General features: G+C 38.7%; 1 pseudogene; it reads left to right on the top strand.

Annotated features, from left to right (window-relative positions):
* The window catches only part of LOC143637795 (chromodomain-helicase-DNA-binding protein 1-like), a 45317-nt pseudogene that overhangs the window by 3143 nt on the left and 24953 nt on the right, over positions 1–17221 (top strand).

The following is a 17221-nucleotide window of genomic DNA, read 5'->3' as shown; positions in this document are numbered from 1 at the left end:
AGCCCAGTTGTACTAGGTTGTGGGGAGGCCAAAGAAGGTGCTGGAGACAGCATGGGAGACATGGTTTATCGGGGAAAGCTTCTAACAGATCAATGACGGCTCCAGGAAGAGTTCTGTGGCAACAGACTGAACAGATAGCACCTGTGTCCCTGAAGGTGCTTCTCCAAGCAGTACCTCTCTTGCTCCTGGTGTTTTGCCTGGTGGCTCTGGCCAAACAAGTGACATGTATCTTTTCCACAGAACCCTCAGTTCTCTGCCCAGCCCCATTCAGGGAGGAGGCTTACATGTTAGACTGAGGAAGCAGTGACGTCAACTTTAGTTTGTGTGTATGACCAGCATACATGCAAGAAAGTAGCTTTTTACAGATAACACTAACTTGCCCTAGTGCCCAGTGTGCAGAGAGAAGCCAGTGTCCTCCAAGATGATATTTATCTGGACTTTCCAGCCTAGGCTTGATCTCATTGGTCCCTTAATTTTGCTAGGTTTTTATAAACAGAAAGGGAGCATTCAGGATCATGGTGTTTTACTGTCCCCCTTTTCTTTAAGGGACAATATAGCAGGAATGGCAGATTTAGATGAGTGCCATTAAGCAAGCATATGAACAGTCCATGTGTTGTTTGTCGCATCACTTCCAGGAATACTTATTTCCAGGAAAGGACAGTGGCTTGAGACTGGGTATTACAGAACAGATCCCAGGCTGAGTTTCTCATCGATCAAGAAGATTATATAACAGTGACAGGCTATTTCAGGGCTTTGAATGGTAACCCAATTCTGCCCAAAAAGAAATTTGGAAATCCGCTAATGTTTGTATACATAGAACGTCCCAATAAAAGATATAGCCAATAAAGTTTGACATTAAGGGAATGTAAGCCATGTTCTTCATTCAAAGCCTTAGAGCTTAGCCCACATATGTGCTGAAATGTCTGCTCTCTGGTTTTGCTATATTTTTTATTTCTAGGAATTTATTTACGCCCTTATCAACTGGAGGGAGTCAACTGGCTAGCCCAGCGATTCCACTGTCAAAATGGCTGCATCCTGGGAGATGAGATGGGCCTTGGTAAGAATTGCCAGGTATGTTACTGTGGAAGAAGCACTGTTTACCTACACTGAAACACCTCCCCACAACTCATTTCCATCTTTTTTTTTGGGGGGGTACCCCAGATTGAACTCAGGTGTACTTAAAAACTTTACCATACATCCAGCCCTTTTTTGTATTTTATTTGAAGACAGTGTCTCACTTAGTTGCTTAGTGCCTCCCTAAATTGCTGAGGTTGGCTTTGAACTCATGATCCTCCTGCCTTAGCCTCCGGAGCCAATGGGATTATAGGCATGTGCCACCACACCTGGCTTAATACCATCTTTAAGTGCTGTTATATATGTGTGTGTGTGAGGGTGTATGTGTGTGTGTATGTATGTATATACTAGAATGTGAAATGCTTAACTTTTAAGAGATCACAACCTTGGGATTGATTTTTCTAGTTGTGGGGGTAGTTATTAATTATGTCATTACCTTTATATGAGCATTGACATGTGTCTGTGAGAAAAGTTACTTGAGTTACAAGTGCAGTTAATGGGCCCAGGTTTAGGGTTTTTCTCTGTGTAAAGCATGTATACTTGCCCAAGGACTAAATTGACTGTGCTCCTTAGTAACACTATATGAAGTTAACTGTATTGCTTCTAATATTACTCTCTCTTTCTCAGTGGGGGTGGGTTGGGGTCAGGCTGCTGCCCATTTTTCTACAGTGATAGAGAAATATGGAGGAAGTACTGTATGTTTTCCAAAATAAAACTTAGACTCTCTGACCTTAAAAGGGGAGAATCAGATGTGGCCCCCTCGGTCATTGATCTAGTGATCAATGGTGGAGTGTTGAAATTGATGCTTCTGCCAGGATAATAAGAAATACTGCCCTGGGTTGACACATGGCCTTGAATTAATGGAAAATTCAGTCATAACACCTCTTGGGTTAATCACTTACTTATCTGAAGGATATAAAAGATATCCGGGTACAATCGTGATATATGTCAGAGGCAGCTTGATCAGAAATCAGGAAGATAAAAATTTTTCAATTCCAGGAAAGTTTCACCAGTGGTCACTGGAGAGAATGAGCAAGGGTCTCATAATCCTTTTAGAAGTTCAACTGTCCCGTCCAACTCTAACCATATATATGTGTATATATATATATATATATATATATATATATATATATAAACTTTAAGCTGGAGCAGCGGTGCACATAGGCTACTCTGATCATATGTTGAAGCGTCCTTTACTTAGGTAGATGTACCTCATCGATCTTGGCATTATTCAGAAACAATGCGACCACTTATATAAGGTCCCCTGAGATTCATCACTTCTCTCTCTTGGGCAAACAAATATGTTCCTGGTATATTCCTGTATGAGAACTATGAAACTAAAAATCAGTTTCCTGGAGGTATCCTCCCTATAATCTCCTTTGTCTCAGTCATTGAAATTGTCCTACTGACTTCACAGAGAGCCAGCAAATTCCACTTGTCCTTTGCCTTTCCACCTCTACTTTAAATTCTCTAAAAATGTACCAACTCCAAGTCTGTTTTGGTAAAAGTATGTTTAGAAATTTTGCATCTACATTATGAAGGATATTGTTTTGTGATATTCTTTTTTATACTAATTTTGTCTGGTTTTAGTATTTGGGTAAAGCTGGCCTCATAGAATATATTGAAAAGTGTTCCTCTTCAATTTTCAGCAAGAGCTTATGTAAAATTGTTCTCATTTCCATTTTAGATGTTTGATAAAATTCACTAGTGACTCTGAATTTATTTGGTAGACACTTCTGATTTGTGGTAGTAAAGACAAACTTTCTCTAAATTGCATCCCCAGGGAGCATTCAACAGAATGGTTTTAATCCAGTTAAGCCACTTATTAGAGGGATGCTCTGGGCACACTTTGGGCTGGGATAGTTAAATGAGAAAATCATTTCTTTTTTAAGATTAATATGATTGTGTCAAAAAAAATGAACTGCCACTCTGTCATCACAGCATTCTAACCACAGCCATAAGCAGCAAGGTATGTTTTACATCATTGAAGTTACAGTGCACATCTAGCCCATATGATTTCTATTCATTAATGTAACATTGGCACTATAGTTTTGCATTTTATTATATTCAAAATCATTCAACTGGCTGCATAGTATGCCATCGAGAATTTATAATTTGCTTAACGTCCTATTGATGAGGAATCATGAATTCCCCCTTTTTTGGGTTACTTAAATTAATTTTGATGTGAACACTTTTGAGCCTATAGTTTTCTCAGGATTTTGAATTTGATCCTTAGGGCATATTTTTCCTCAGAAATAACACAGTATTTGGGGATGCAAGCTCTTCACGTGTTTTTGTTTGTTGAGAGCAACTTTAGAGACATAAGTGTACTCAAACATGTCCCGAAGTATGCACATTTGGCTTTGCAAAGTTTCATTTCATACTCATACTTCTTGTGAGAATGAATTATTGTCTGTTTTGTGCATTTGAATGCGTGTTGTAGATATATGCATGTACATCTATGGCATATGGATCCCGCTATACAGTATGATTATAATGCACCCATTATGAAAGACCAAAGGTTGTATCTGTTTTGTTCACATATAACTTGAGCTTAGAACTTGAGCCAGTAGAAGGCACCCTCTAAATAATTATAGAAGGAGGGAGAAAGTTGGGGAGGAAGCAAAGCACTCTCATCAGAACAGCCGAGCCAAGGGCCAAGGCCGTGATGTGCATGTACTCTTTGCTGTCAGATCTTAGCACTTCTGGCTTAATATTTTCAAAGTACTACTGCTGTTTTCCAACAGGTGTATTGGTTTCATTGATTTCTGTTCTTTCCTGACGTTTTTCCTTTTGGTTCAGTTACATAAATATTGAGCCTCATTGCTCGTTAACTCCTAAGGTAATTGAACACCATCAATTTCCTTAGCAAAGTCACTGAGCTTACCTGATGTCGTTCTAAGAACTTCTAAGAACGTACTAGTTTCCTAATATGAGGAAGATTGTACGGAATTTCTTTATAAAGCAAATCTTGTATAACAGTTAGTGTTCTCTGCCTATGGTTGTAGGAACTTTATGGTTGTGTCTCCTGGAAAGGTGATCAAAACTGCCTGCTTTGTTTCAGAGGATTGCTCTCCTCATTTACTTGACGGGAAGGTTAAATGATGAAGGACCATTTCTGATTCTCAGTCCTCTGTCTGTTTTGAACAACTGGAAAGAAGAAATGGAAAGGTACAGAGTAGATGTAGCTGAACTTGTATTGTTTATGTGAAGATATTTTTCTAGATGATGGATAAAAGATCATGAAGCAAAATCTTGTCATATTCAATGATTTTATTCCAGAAAGGTTGAACTGAAACAGTGTAGGCAAGACACAAGGTCTGATGGGGGAGGATCCAGTGGGTGTTACTGTTACCCTTCTACAATTTAAAGGCTAGTACTTATTCTCAGTAAATTTTGCTGATGTAAAGGAGAAACTGTCCTTCTCATAGTAACATAGGAAGTAACTAAAGTGAGAAACATTATTGCATTTTTAGTTAGCATGAGACCCTCTTAGACCTGATCCTTCTCCCTGCTTAACACAGACCTTACCCTGAGGTCTAACCATTATTCTAGGTACGGTTCTGTGACCAGCACCTAATGAATGGCATCTGCACACTGCAGTCCGTCCATGACATGCACACACCATCTCATAGTTGTGGCATTTGGGTCATCTGCTTCTTTTCTTGGATTTAGATTTGCTCCAGGTCTTTCTTGTGTAACATATGCAGGGGACAAGGAGGAAAGAGCCCATCTTCAGCAAGACCTAAAACAGAAGTCACGTTTTCATGTGCTGCTGACCACCTGTGAGGTATTCATTCGTTTTTCCTAACCTGGGTTCTTAGAAGTTGTAGAACCCACTGAATTATATTGACTTTTTTTTGAGAGCACACATTTTTCTAGGAGGACATCCACCTTCATCACATTGTCAAAGAGGGACTGTGACCAAACGAAGTGCAGAATCACTGTGCTTCAAGGTAGCTAGACATATTTCCCTATCTACTTGTGGATTAAGGGGAAAGCTTCCCAGAAAGTGGCACTTTAGCTGCCTCTTTGTTGATGAACAGGAGGAGGCAGGCAGCAGGGCAGAGGGTTTCATGTACAGAGGCATCATGTCTGATAACCAGGGCATAGGAATGCAGGATGCCTAGTTTCAGTCTTGTTTTAAATCCTTATCTGAGTAAGACTGGGCAACTGTAAGGCCTTCTACTTAACCATAACTTCTGTCTGTTTGTGTGATAGTGCTACTTAGAAATTGTGCTTAGTTTTTAACTTAGTAAACAAGTTAAAGGCTTAGATCCTCTGGTTTAAGAGAGTTAACAAGAAATAAGAAACTAGATTATTAATAATCAGAATTTATCAATACCAGTCTTTATTTTTTTAATTCTAACTTTTTTTTCTTTTGTTACCAAGGATTGAACCTAAGGGTACTTAACCACTGAACCAATCCTCAGCCTTTTTTATTTTTGAAGACAGAGTCTCAGTAAGTTGCTGAGGCTGGCTTTGCGCCTGCCGCCTTCCTGCCTGAGTCTCCAGAAGCTGCTGGGATTCAGGTGTGGGCCACCATGCCCAGCAATACCAGTCTTTTTAATGTGTCTTCCTTAATTTTTCAGATTTGCTTGAAAGATGCACCGTTCCTAAAATCGTGAATATACTGTACCCTGTCAGAAACTGTGCTGAATTTGTGGAAGTCTTGTCTTGTCTTACACTTTTTGATACTTGGCCTCTTTCCTGATATGTCTGGTCTGTCGTCTTTGGGTCCTGTTGATGTATAGGCAGGCATGGTGGGAATTCTGTGATCTAACCTCTACTCTTTAGCTATGTGTTATTGGGTTGGTTTCTTAATTTCCATCAACTTCAGTGTCCTCATCTGTAAACTGGGGGTAGTTACCTTTCTTACTTTGGATGACTATTGTGACAACTGATATTAAATCTACATGTTTGGTGTTTAGCAGATTACTAGAGATTTTTATTACTAGCAGATTTTTATTGTTGTTTTTTGGTTTTATTTTGGTACTGGGGATTGAACCCAGGAGTACTCTACCACTGAGCAACATCTCCAGTCCTTTTTATTTATTATTTTTTTTGAATTTTGAGACAGGGTCTTTCTAAGTTTCCAAGGAAGGCCTTGAATTTGTGATCCTCCCGCCTCAGCTCCCAGAGTCTCCAGGATCACAGGTGGGGCACTGCATCCAGCCTGGACACTGGATTCTTTACACTGTAACTGCACAGACACCTGTGAGGACTGTTGCTTGAGATCTTACTGTAGTATAGGAGCCTTTTCCTGGCAATTACCAGGTAGCAGTCAGTGCTATAGAACTGACTATTTGGAAAAGAAGTTTGAAGTATACTTGTAATTTGTCCATTTAACTATGTCTTGGTACTGGGGATTGAACTCAGGGTCATTTACCACTGAGCTGCATGCCCAGCCCTTTTCATTGTTTATTTTGAGATAGTCTCACCAGGTCGTTGGGATGGGACTCAAATTTGCAATCCTCCAGCTTTCCAAGTAGTTGTCATTGTAGGTGTGCCCCATCGTGCCCTGTGTGCATCTTTCATACTCAGAAGGTTTTGTTCTCAAAGGGCCTTATCAATATTTTAAATACTTTTTCCTCATCCAGATTGTTGTAAATGAGTTTCTGTTTTACTCTTATTTTGAAGACTGGGCCCAAGATTTTATGATTCCATCCAGTATTTTGTTTTACTTAATTTACATTTAAATGAGCATATGATGTGTTCCCTCTTTTTCTTTCTTTTTACTTTATTATTTTTATGTCGTGTCACGTTATTTCATGTCATTTCATTTTATGGTTCTGGGCATTGAGCTGAGGGCCTCCCAACTGCTCTACCACTCAGTCCTTACCCCAGCTCTTTTTGTCTTCTTAATATCCAACTTGTCTTGTTTTGAAGTCTCTCCATGGAAAGGGAGTTACTGGTAATAACCAGGAAAGTAAATCATAGAGCTGCCCCATGGTCTGTACAGTAGAGGGATGAGGAGTACAAAGATATTCATGAAACACGGTACTATCTGGCTGGTCTCAGAAGGTAATAAGATTGGGACATAAATGTTCTTGGGTACTTTATGTAAATTGTCCCATTTTGGTTTCATGAAAATCCTAGTAGGCAGGGATTATTATTCGCATTTTACAAAAAAGGATATTAAGAGATTAAGAATCCAAGTAAGGCAGAGCAGACATTCAAACCCAGCACTTGGTGCTTTGGGCCTCTTTTTTTTATGTTTATTTTTTTTAGTTGTAGTTGGACACAATACCTTTATTTTATTTATTTAGTTTTATGTAGTGTTGAGGATCAAACCCAGGGCCTCGCACATGCTAGGCGAGTGCTCTACTGATGAGCCACAGCCCCAGTCCCTGGACCGTGTTTTTAAGAGAAGCTTCTCTAAGTATGTAGAAGCACTGAAATGTCACCTTATTCAGCAGAAACACATTTTTATATTTCAGTCTGGTCTGAATGCATTTCTGGGTGGATTTAAGAGCCTTAGTAATAAAGGGACATTTATAATATTGACTCATAGCAAGAATCCCAACAACATAGTTGTTTCTTTTAGTATGTTTGTTAATGTTATATTTCTCCATTGCTATATTTTACATTCTGAAAATAGGCAATGTGATAAAATCTGCACTCAAGAGGTTTATGAAGGCCATTTTTAAGTTGTATGTTATCACCATGAAATATTGAAATCTTTTGGACAACAGGCAGTAGGCTTGTGAAATCTTGGATCGAGATGATCAGGAGTTCCCTTGTTGGACTCTCCATTCTTGTGTTGGAATTCCCTCTACTTTCGTTTCTGGGAAACAGTCTTTAATTTCCTTTGATGAGTGATTCCATCCACTTTCACTCATTGAACCAAAATCCACTTCACTTAGTCTTTTGCGTTAAATAAGCATTTTTAGATGTTTGTGTATATACATATCTGTGTCTAGTCCTTCCAAAGGAATCAGACCTAGTCTGTTTTGAGTGGAACTATATTATGGACGCTCACCACCTATGTCATAACCACCGTCCAACCTCATGGGGACCCTGTCTCCTTATAATCCTAAATATATTCCCTGCTTATTCTGCCCAGTGCTCTCCTTGCACTTCCTGCCCTCTCTTTGGATCCCCAGTTCAGTCTTCTCCTACTCCACTCTCGTTAGCTGAGTGTCTGTCTCTGGCTCTCTCCCTCTCAATTTTCTCTGTAGCCTAAGGAGGAAGGCTTCCTTTGTTGTTGTTTTTCTGCAAATATTTATTGAATAGTTATTGATCCAGATGAGGCCATAGGGATAGAGAAGATTAAGACATTGACCTTGACTTTCAGGGGTGTGTAGTCTTGTAGCAGATGCAGACAAACAGAAACAAAGGCAAAGGGTGGCATGTACTCACCAGTAGGTAGAGTGCCAGTGTGCTTATTAACCTGCCCACCGCCTATACTGTGAGCCTCTGTGATCATATTTCCCACATTTAATTCCTTCCATCAAAAATTCCTCTTACACTGCTTGTGGGATACAAGAACTGTGCAAACTTATTTATTAAATGATTTAAATAAGAGGGAAAAATGAGAGATGCTTAAAAAAGAGTTGAGTAAAAGTGAGGAAGAAGATGATATTATTAACATCTAGTACTTACTGAGATTCACTGCTATAGTTTGGATCCTATATATCTCCCAAAGGCTCATATGTTAAAGTCTTGGTCCCCAGCATGAAACTGGTGAAAGTGTGTGGAACCTTTGAAAGGTGAGCCCTCATGGGATGTCTTCTGGTCATTCATTGAGGGTGTGTCCTTGGAATGGGTAGCAGGGATCCAGCCTCTTCCTCTTCTTTGCTCTCTATGTCCCAGCCTTGAGATAGCTGGCTTCCTCTGCCATGCCCTTCTGCCATGATGTGCTTAACAGCAAGGGGGCCAGCTGATGGTGGACTGACCCTCCAAATTTGTGAGCCAGAGTAAAACTTTTCTCTTTATAAACTCATTATCTCAGCTACTTGTCACAGTAGCAGAAAGCTGACCAACACATTCATTATGGGTTAATTATCTTTCTTTATATTAGTTTTTTTATTTATATATGACAGCAGAATGCATTGCAATTTATATAACATATATAGAGCATGTTTTTTTTTCATATCTCTGGTTGTTTACACAGTATATTCACACCATTCATGTCTTCATATGTGTACTTTGGATAATAGTGTTCATCACATTCTATCATCATTTCTAACCCCATGCCCCCTCCCTTCCCCTCCCATCCCTCTGCCCTATCTAGAGTTCGTCTATTCCTCCAATGCTTTCCCTTCCTACCCCATTAAGAATCAGCCTCCTTATATCAAAGAAAACATTCAGCATTTGGATTTTTGGGATTGGCTAACTTCACTTAGCATTATTCTCCAGCTCCATCCATTTATCTGCAAATGCCATGATTTTATTCTCTTTTATTGCTGAGTAATATTTCATTGTGTATGTTTGCCATATTTTTTAATCCATTCATCTACTGAAGGACATCTAGGTTGGCTCCACAGTTTATTGTGAATTGTGCTGCTATAAACATTGATGTGGCTGTGTTCCTGTAGTATGCTGTTTTTAAGTCCTTTGAGTATAGACTGAAGTGTGGGATAGCTGGGTCGGATGGTAGTTCCATTCCCAGCTTTCCAAGGAATCTCCATACTGCTTTCCATATTGGCTACACCAATTGCAGTCCCACCAGCAGTGTACCTTTTCCCCCACATCCTCGCCAGCACTTATTGTTGTTTGTATCCATAATAGCTGCCATTCTGATTGGAGTGAGATGAAATCTTAGAGTACTTTTGGTTTTTATGTCTCTAATTGCTAGCGATGATGAACATTTTTTTCATATATTTGTTGACTGATTGTATATCATCTTCTGAGAAGTGTCTGTTCAGTTCCTTGGCCTATTTATTGATTGGGTTGGTTATCTATTTATTTATTTTAGTGTTTAGCTTTTTGAGTTCTTTATATACCCTAAGGATTAGTGCTCTGTCTAATATGTGAGGGGTAAAGATTTGCCCCCAAGATGTACACTCTCACAAATTGTTTCTTTTGCTGAGAAGAAACTTTTTAGTTTGAATCTGCCCCATTTATTGATTCTTGATTTTAATTCTGGCACCAAAGGAGTCTTATTAAGGAAGTTAGGGCCTACTTTTTCTTCTATTAGATCAGGGTCTCTGGTTTTATTCCCAGGTCCTTGATCCATTTTGACTCGAGTTTTGTGCACGGTGAGAGATAGGGGTTTATTTCATTTTGCACGTGGATTTTCAGTTTTACCAGCACCATTTGTTGAAGAGTTTATCTTTTCTCCAGTGTGTGTTTTTGGCACCTTTGTCTAATATCAGATAATTGCAATTTTGTGGCTTAGTCTCTGTGCCCTCTATTCTGGTCTACCAGTCTGTTTTGGTGCCAATACCATGTTGTTTTTGTTACTATTGCTCTGTAGTATAGTTTAAGGTCTGGTATAGTGATGCCCCCTGCTTCACTCTTCCTGCTAAGGATTGCTTTAGCTATTCTGGGTCTCTTATCTTAGCAGATGAATTTCATGATTGCTTTTTTGTTTCTTTGAGGAATGCCATTGGGATTTTGATTGGAATTGCATTAAATCTGTATACTGATTTTGGTAGTATGGTCATTTTGATAAAATATTAATTCTGCCTATCCTAGAGTAAGGTAGATCTTTCCATCTTCTAAGGCTTTCTTTGATTTCTTTCTTTAGGGTTCTATAATTTTCTTTATACAGATCTTTTACCTCTTTCCTTAAGTGGATTCCCAAGTTGTTTTTGTGTGTGTTCTGGGGTTTTTGTTTTGTTTTGCTTTTGTTTTATTTTTGTTGTTCAGGTTTTGAGGTTATTGTGAATGAGATAGTTTTTCTCATTTCTTTCCAGAGGCTTTGTCACTGATATACAGAAATGCTTTTGACTTATGGGTGTTGATTTCGTATCCTGCTACATTCATTTATTTACTAGTTCTGGAAGTTTTTTGGTGGAACTTTTAGGGTCTTCTAGGTGTTGAATCGTATCATCATCAAATAATGCCAATTTGAGTTGTTCTCCTATATGTATCCCTTTTGTTTTTTTTTCGTCTAATTGCTCTGGCCAGTGTTTCATGTACTGTGTTAAATAGAAGTGGTAAAAGGGGGCATCCCTGTCTTGTTCCAGCTTTTAGAGGGAATGCCTTCAATTTTTCTTCATTTAGAATGATGTTGGCCTGGGGCTTAGCGTAGAGAGCCTTTATGATTTTGAGATATGTTCCTGTTATCTTTAGTTTTTCTAGTGTTTTGAACATGAAGGAGTGCTGTATTTTGTCATATGCTTTTTCTGCACCTATTGAGATGATCATATGATTCTTATCTTTAAGTCTATTGATGTGATGACTTACATTTATTGATTTCTGTTATGTTGAACCAACCTTGCATCCCTGGGATGAATCCCACTTGATCATGGTGCACAATCTTTTTGATGTTTTTGTATTCCATTTGCCAGAATTTTATGAGAATTTTTGTATCTTGTTCATTAGAGATACTCGTCTGAAGTTTTCTTTTTTTGATATGTCTTTGCCTGGTTTTGGAATCAGGGTGATATTGGCCTCATAAAATGAGTTTGGAAGTGCTCCCTCTTTTTCTGTTTCCTGAAATAAATTAAGAGTATTGGTATTAGTTCTTCTTTAAAGGTCTTGTAGAACTTGGCTGTGTATCCATCCAGTCCTTGGCTTTTCTTGGTTGGTAGACTTCTGATAGTATCTTCTATTTCGTCATTTGAAATTTTTTTTTTAAAGAGAGAGGGAGAGAATTTTAATATTTTTCAGTTCTCGGCAGACACAACATCTTTGTTTGTATATGGTGCTGAGGATCGAACCCGGGCCACATGCAAGCCAGGCGAGCGCGATACCACTTGAGCCACATCTCCAGCCCATCATCATTTGAAATTGATCTGTTTAAATTGTGTATTTCATCCTGACTCAATTTAGGCAAATCATATGACTCTAGAAATTTGTTGATGCCTTTGAGGTTTTCTATTTTATTGGAGTACAAGTTTTCAACATCATTTCTGATTATCTTCCTGTATGTCTGTAGTGTCTGTCATGGTATTGGAAAGAAGGCTTCCTTTTTGTAGGCCAGCCTTTACACAGACGTTTGTTTTAATTTTTCAAGTATTATCCTTCCTTACCCACTTTTTTGTTTGACACACTTAGTTTTACAAGTGCAAAAATAATGCAGTGGGATTCCATAATGTTTACCAATAAAATTAAAAACTTAAAAGTCTTAAAACACCCACTTTATTATCTTTTGCATGATTTTCACATTTTTAAAAGGATATTCAATATTTATACCTTTTTCATTATTGTATTTTGCAGCTACTATTTATCATTTTATCACCTATTATTAGATAGTTTATTTTCATTTTTTGCTATTTTAAGTTAATGCATCTAGAATATCATCCAATCTTTTTCCATATTTTGGATTTTTTAACAGCTTTCCACCAGTAGCATCTGTTAAAAATATGATTCTAGGACTGAAACTTCTTGAGAAATTGCTCTCATGACATATTATACTATAAACATGCTGTGGCAGCAGCCTCCAGTGACCTCCACGTTAACAAGTCCAGTGGCTACATCATCGTGGACATCTCCGTGATCCTGTTCACCACTCTCCCATTTTAAAGTCCTACTCCTTTAGCTGTGACATCACTGTCTCTTGATTTTTCTTATGGGTTTGAATATCTGCTCTGCCCTTATGATCTTGACGTAGTTACCTAGCCTTTCAGAGTTTTAGTGTCCTTGTTGGCACAATTATGGTTACTTGTCTTATTCTTTGGATTAAATTGCACATAAAGCCACAAGTGCAATGTCTGGTACATAGTACAATATGATAAATGTATCCTTTCATTTCTGTCTCTGGCTCCTTACTTTCTGCATAGATCTTTCTCATCTGAGGGGAAAACAAAGCACATGGTAGTAACCTTTCAAGATAGGAAGGTCACGATGCCAGGTATGCTTCTAACAGAGTGGGCTGTTAGTCTTTCTAACACGTCATAATTGTATAGTAAGATGTGGTTGTGAAATATGTTTGAGCTACACGAAACTGAAAGTTTGTATTTTCTCTCATAGCTTCTCCTGGAGTTTTCTTGTTGTGGATGAAGCCCACATATTGAAAAGCCAAAGCTCTTTGCTGCATAAGACACTCTCAGAGGTAAACTCAAAGGATAGTCTTCATTTTTACACACACCCCTTCCTTTTTTAATAGACTTTATTTTTTAGAGTAAGTTAGGTTTACAACAAAATTGAATAGAAGGTACAGAGAGTTCCCATATATCCCCTGCCCCTTTACAAGCCTAGCTTCCCCCATTCTCAGCCTCTCCCTGAAGAGAGATGTTAAAACTAATGAACCTACGTTGGCACCTCAGTGTCACCAGAGTCCGTAATGCTGGATTCACTCGCTGTTGCGTGTCCTGTGAGTTGGAACAACAGGCGATGGCATGTTTCCACCCTATAGTATCATGCAGAGCGGGTTTCCTGGCTCAGAAATCCTATACCCATCTGTCCACCATTCCTTCTCCCCTCTAACTCCCCTTTAAAACCACTTAGACTAGTCTATACAGAGCCAACTAAATGGAAACATTATGATTATTATTATTTGTTCTAATTTGTAATATATTACAGCAGAATGCATTACAATTCACATTACCCATATAGAGCACAATTGTTCCTATCTCTGGTTGTACACAAAGTAGAGTCACACCATTCGTGTCATCATACGAGTACTTCGGATAATGATGTCCATCTCATAAATTAAAACTTTTGTAGTCAGACTTCAAATAAACCTGTTTTGGAGGGCAATGACAAAAGTAGTATTTAATATGGCTAATTACTATTCCTTTCTCTTGTTATCAAATGAGTCAGACCCTACCCCAATAAAATGCATTTTATTTTTGGAGATGTTTCAACTCTCTTTTGAGTGCTTTTAATTTTTCTCTCTTTTTTTTTTTTACAAATAAAGATCTTATACTCCTGTCTGCAGTTGCAGATGCATTGGATATACCTTACGCCTCCCCCAATTTACCTATTTAGAAACTTACCGTTCACATGGAGTCATGAAGAGACCAATTTCTTACAGCATATTGCCTTCAGTCTCTCATCTGTTGTATTTTTAGTATTATACACTTGATTGCATTCCCTTCTCTTGATCTCTTGTATCATTTGGCAAAGTAGATGAGAAAGATCATTGTGGCCTGGAGCTGCCCTTGTTCTGAGAAGCCAATGAAATGTGAAGTACCTTCTCCTTGTTGACCTGAAAGTTTGCTCATTCATGAGACCACACTTGTTAATTTCTGAGATAATCAAAATTTGGTCCTCATCCTATAATAAATCACTTAAATTTAGAGGAAAATCTTAGACATGGATTATGTATTTAATATTTATTGGCCTAAAAGTTGCAGTGTTTAGAGTTTTTACTGAAGATATAATCATTTTTATTAGTTTCAAATATTGTTATCCCCTGCCTGGTAGGGCATCCTCTATCTCTGCTGTCCTCTTTGCCTTCTTTTTAGGGACCCTTGATTATGAGTCCTTCCCAAGAGTTGGTACTCTATATTTAAAATAATACACATGCATAGGATGTGACTTTTCCACATTACTTAATTCTGCTGGTGTAAGTTCTTGTTAATGTCAGCTCAGAGGTTGACCTTGCTTGGCCTGATATCTGTTGTCGCTGTTTTTCTTCCTTCATTAGTCTCTTCTCCTCCGTGTTCTTATCTGTTTCTCAGTGTTTTTCCTTTTTCTTTTGGAAATGCTGGGGATTGACCCAGGGCTTCATGCATGCTAGGCAAACGTTCTGCTGGTGACCCACATTCCCAGCCCTGTTTCTCAAAAATTTACAGAATCCCTTTTTATATTGGACTGTCCATGGCTTACTATCCAGAAACATCTAGAAATTTTGATATCTTGACTCAGATATATTGCAAAGTTTATGAACAGACATTGTGTCAGTGTAAATCTTGCTGCTTGCTTGTAGCATTGAGGCCTGATACTATAAATAACTCTGGCTTCTCTAACTCTTTGAATGAATGTGTTTACCGAGATACTCCTGTTAATTCCCCCATGTAGGTCATAACATTTTTGACTCCTCAGATAGATTGCATTTAGTAACCCTAGTGAATACTCATGTAATACAACGCGATGTCACTTACATGCTGTACTTGTTTTAAGGAGTCTTTGCCAAGTACCATTATGAGCTGTTTTAAAGTTTAACAGAACTTTAATCAAGTGCACATTAGAACTTTTTTTTAAGGGAGGAGGGGCATTAGGAACATAGATTTTGAAGGACATCTTCCATAATATTCTGACTGCTGCCTGTATCTTGAGAATCGCTTTTATACACACCTAAGCCTATTTCTTGATTCCTTATCTAGAGTGAGAGCCTTAGAATTTCCTTTGTGGATCTTCTTGATCTCTGGCATCTTCCTTTCCCTCAGTTTCCTAAAGAGTGAGTTTGTTTCTTAGATAAATATTTATTAGACTTTTTGGATGTGCCAGGCTCTGCAGGTGGTATTAAGCAAATAATTACAAAATGCCTTGAATAGGTGAGACTGAAGGGCCTACTGCATTAGAAAGAGCTTGGGCTCTCTTGCTGTGGGCTACCTATTGGGTTTTCTACTCAAGAACTTTGCCCTGACTCAGGGCACACAATTAGGATTGGGCTCTCTGCTTTCCAGGTGTGGAGCCAGAGCCTTTTGAAGGTGGAGACCACCTGATTGAGGCTAGCAGGGAAATTTCACCTGCTGGATAAGCTGCTGGCATTCCTGCATTCCAGGTTGGAATAGGTTGACATGTACTGCTCTAGGGAGTGACTGGTTCAAACCTGAATAATGAGGAACTTACTGATTCTTGAGACTGATTCAAGTTCCCTTTTTTTTAGAAGCCTGGAATTCAAGGCCTACTTTCTCTGCAACTGTACACCCACCCCCCATTCCATCTCATCCAACCCTACTCCTCCACCTTTATCCTTTCTTTCCTGAATTCCTACAGCATTTAGGATCCCAGTCCAGGACTTGGCAAGCCCTGCCTTACTCTGCTACCTTGTTGATCAGTGTGTGTTCACCTCATCGGTCCAACTATGTTGGTTGCATCCACAAGGACGAGTCAACATTGAGCATTTCTTTTTTGAAGAATAAGATAGTTTTAATGTGTCTTTCCATAGAATGTCGATTATATAGAAAAACAGAGCAGAGAAATCTGGCAGAAAACATCTCAATTAAATGAAAAAAAGTTAACATAATCAGGCTGTCTAGAGATATAGCTGTGTGGTGGAACAGACACACTAAGGAGGCCCTGGTTCCATCTAAAAGTAAGACAGCAAGGTGACTCACACCTGTAGTCCCAGTTGACTCTGAAGGATGAGGCAAAATGATCACCAAGTGTGAGGCCAGCCTCAGCAATTTAGCCAGTCCCTGTCTCAAAATAATAATAAGTAGGTTTAGACATAGCTCAGTGGTAGAGAGCACTCCTGGAGCATTTCTATTAAAATTGCCTGCTGCTTCCTTGAGTTGAACTGACACATAATAAAGGTTGAGTAAACATTGGGTCTTGTTAATCTTTGGGATTTGATTTAAACTCAAGGCGTAGTTGGGGAATACTCTTTCCCAGAAATGCAAGTTGGGTATCAGAAGATGACATTTGGTTAGTGTTAGACAGCCTGGTATCCAGCATGTACATCTTCATCACCACAGGAAAGGGGGAGTCTAGGAAAAGACCAGAGACTCAAGAATTTCAGAATTGTGCCTTTAGGATGAATGCCCCAGGTGTGGCCTGAACTAATCTAAAACTTCAGATTTTTCAAAATTGCCCAGTCTTTTGCAAATTAAATAATTGCATGTCTTGGGGCTGGCATTGTGGCTCAGTGGTCGAATGCTTGCCTAGCTAGCACATGCGAGGCCCTGGGTCCAATCCTCAGCACCACACAAAAATAAATAAATAGCTCAGTGACTAAGCACTCGCCTCACGGTGAGGCAGAAGATTAGATCTTCAGCACCACATACAAGAATATAAATAAATAAAACAAAGTTATTGTGTCCATCTACAACTAAAGAAATTGAAAAAATAAAATAAAGGTATTGTGTTCAACTATGACTAACACGTAAATATAAAAAATTGTTAAAAATTATAATTACACGTC

This window comes from Callospermophilus lateralis, unplaced genomic scaffold, assembly GCF_048772815.1.
Source record: "Callospermophilus lateralis isolate mCalLat2 unplaced genomic scaffold, mCalLat2.hap1 Scaffold_103, whole genome shotgun sequence".
Lineage (NCBI taxonomy): Eukaryota > Metazoa > Chordata > Mammalia > Rodentia > Sciuridae > Callospermophilus > Callospermophilus lateralis.
Note: the sequence above shows the minus strand (reverse complement) of the source record. Positions and strands in the feature narration are given on the sequence as shown.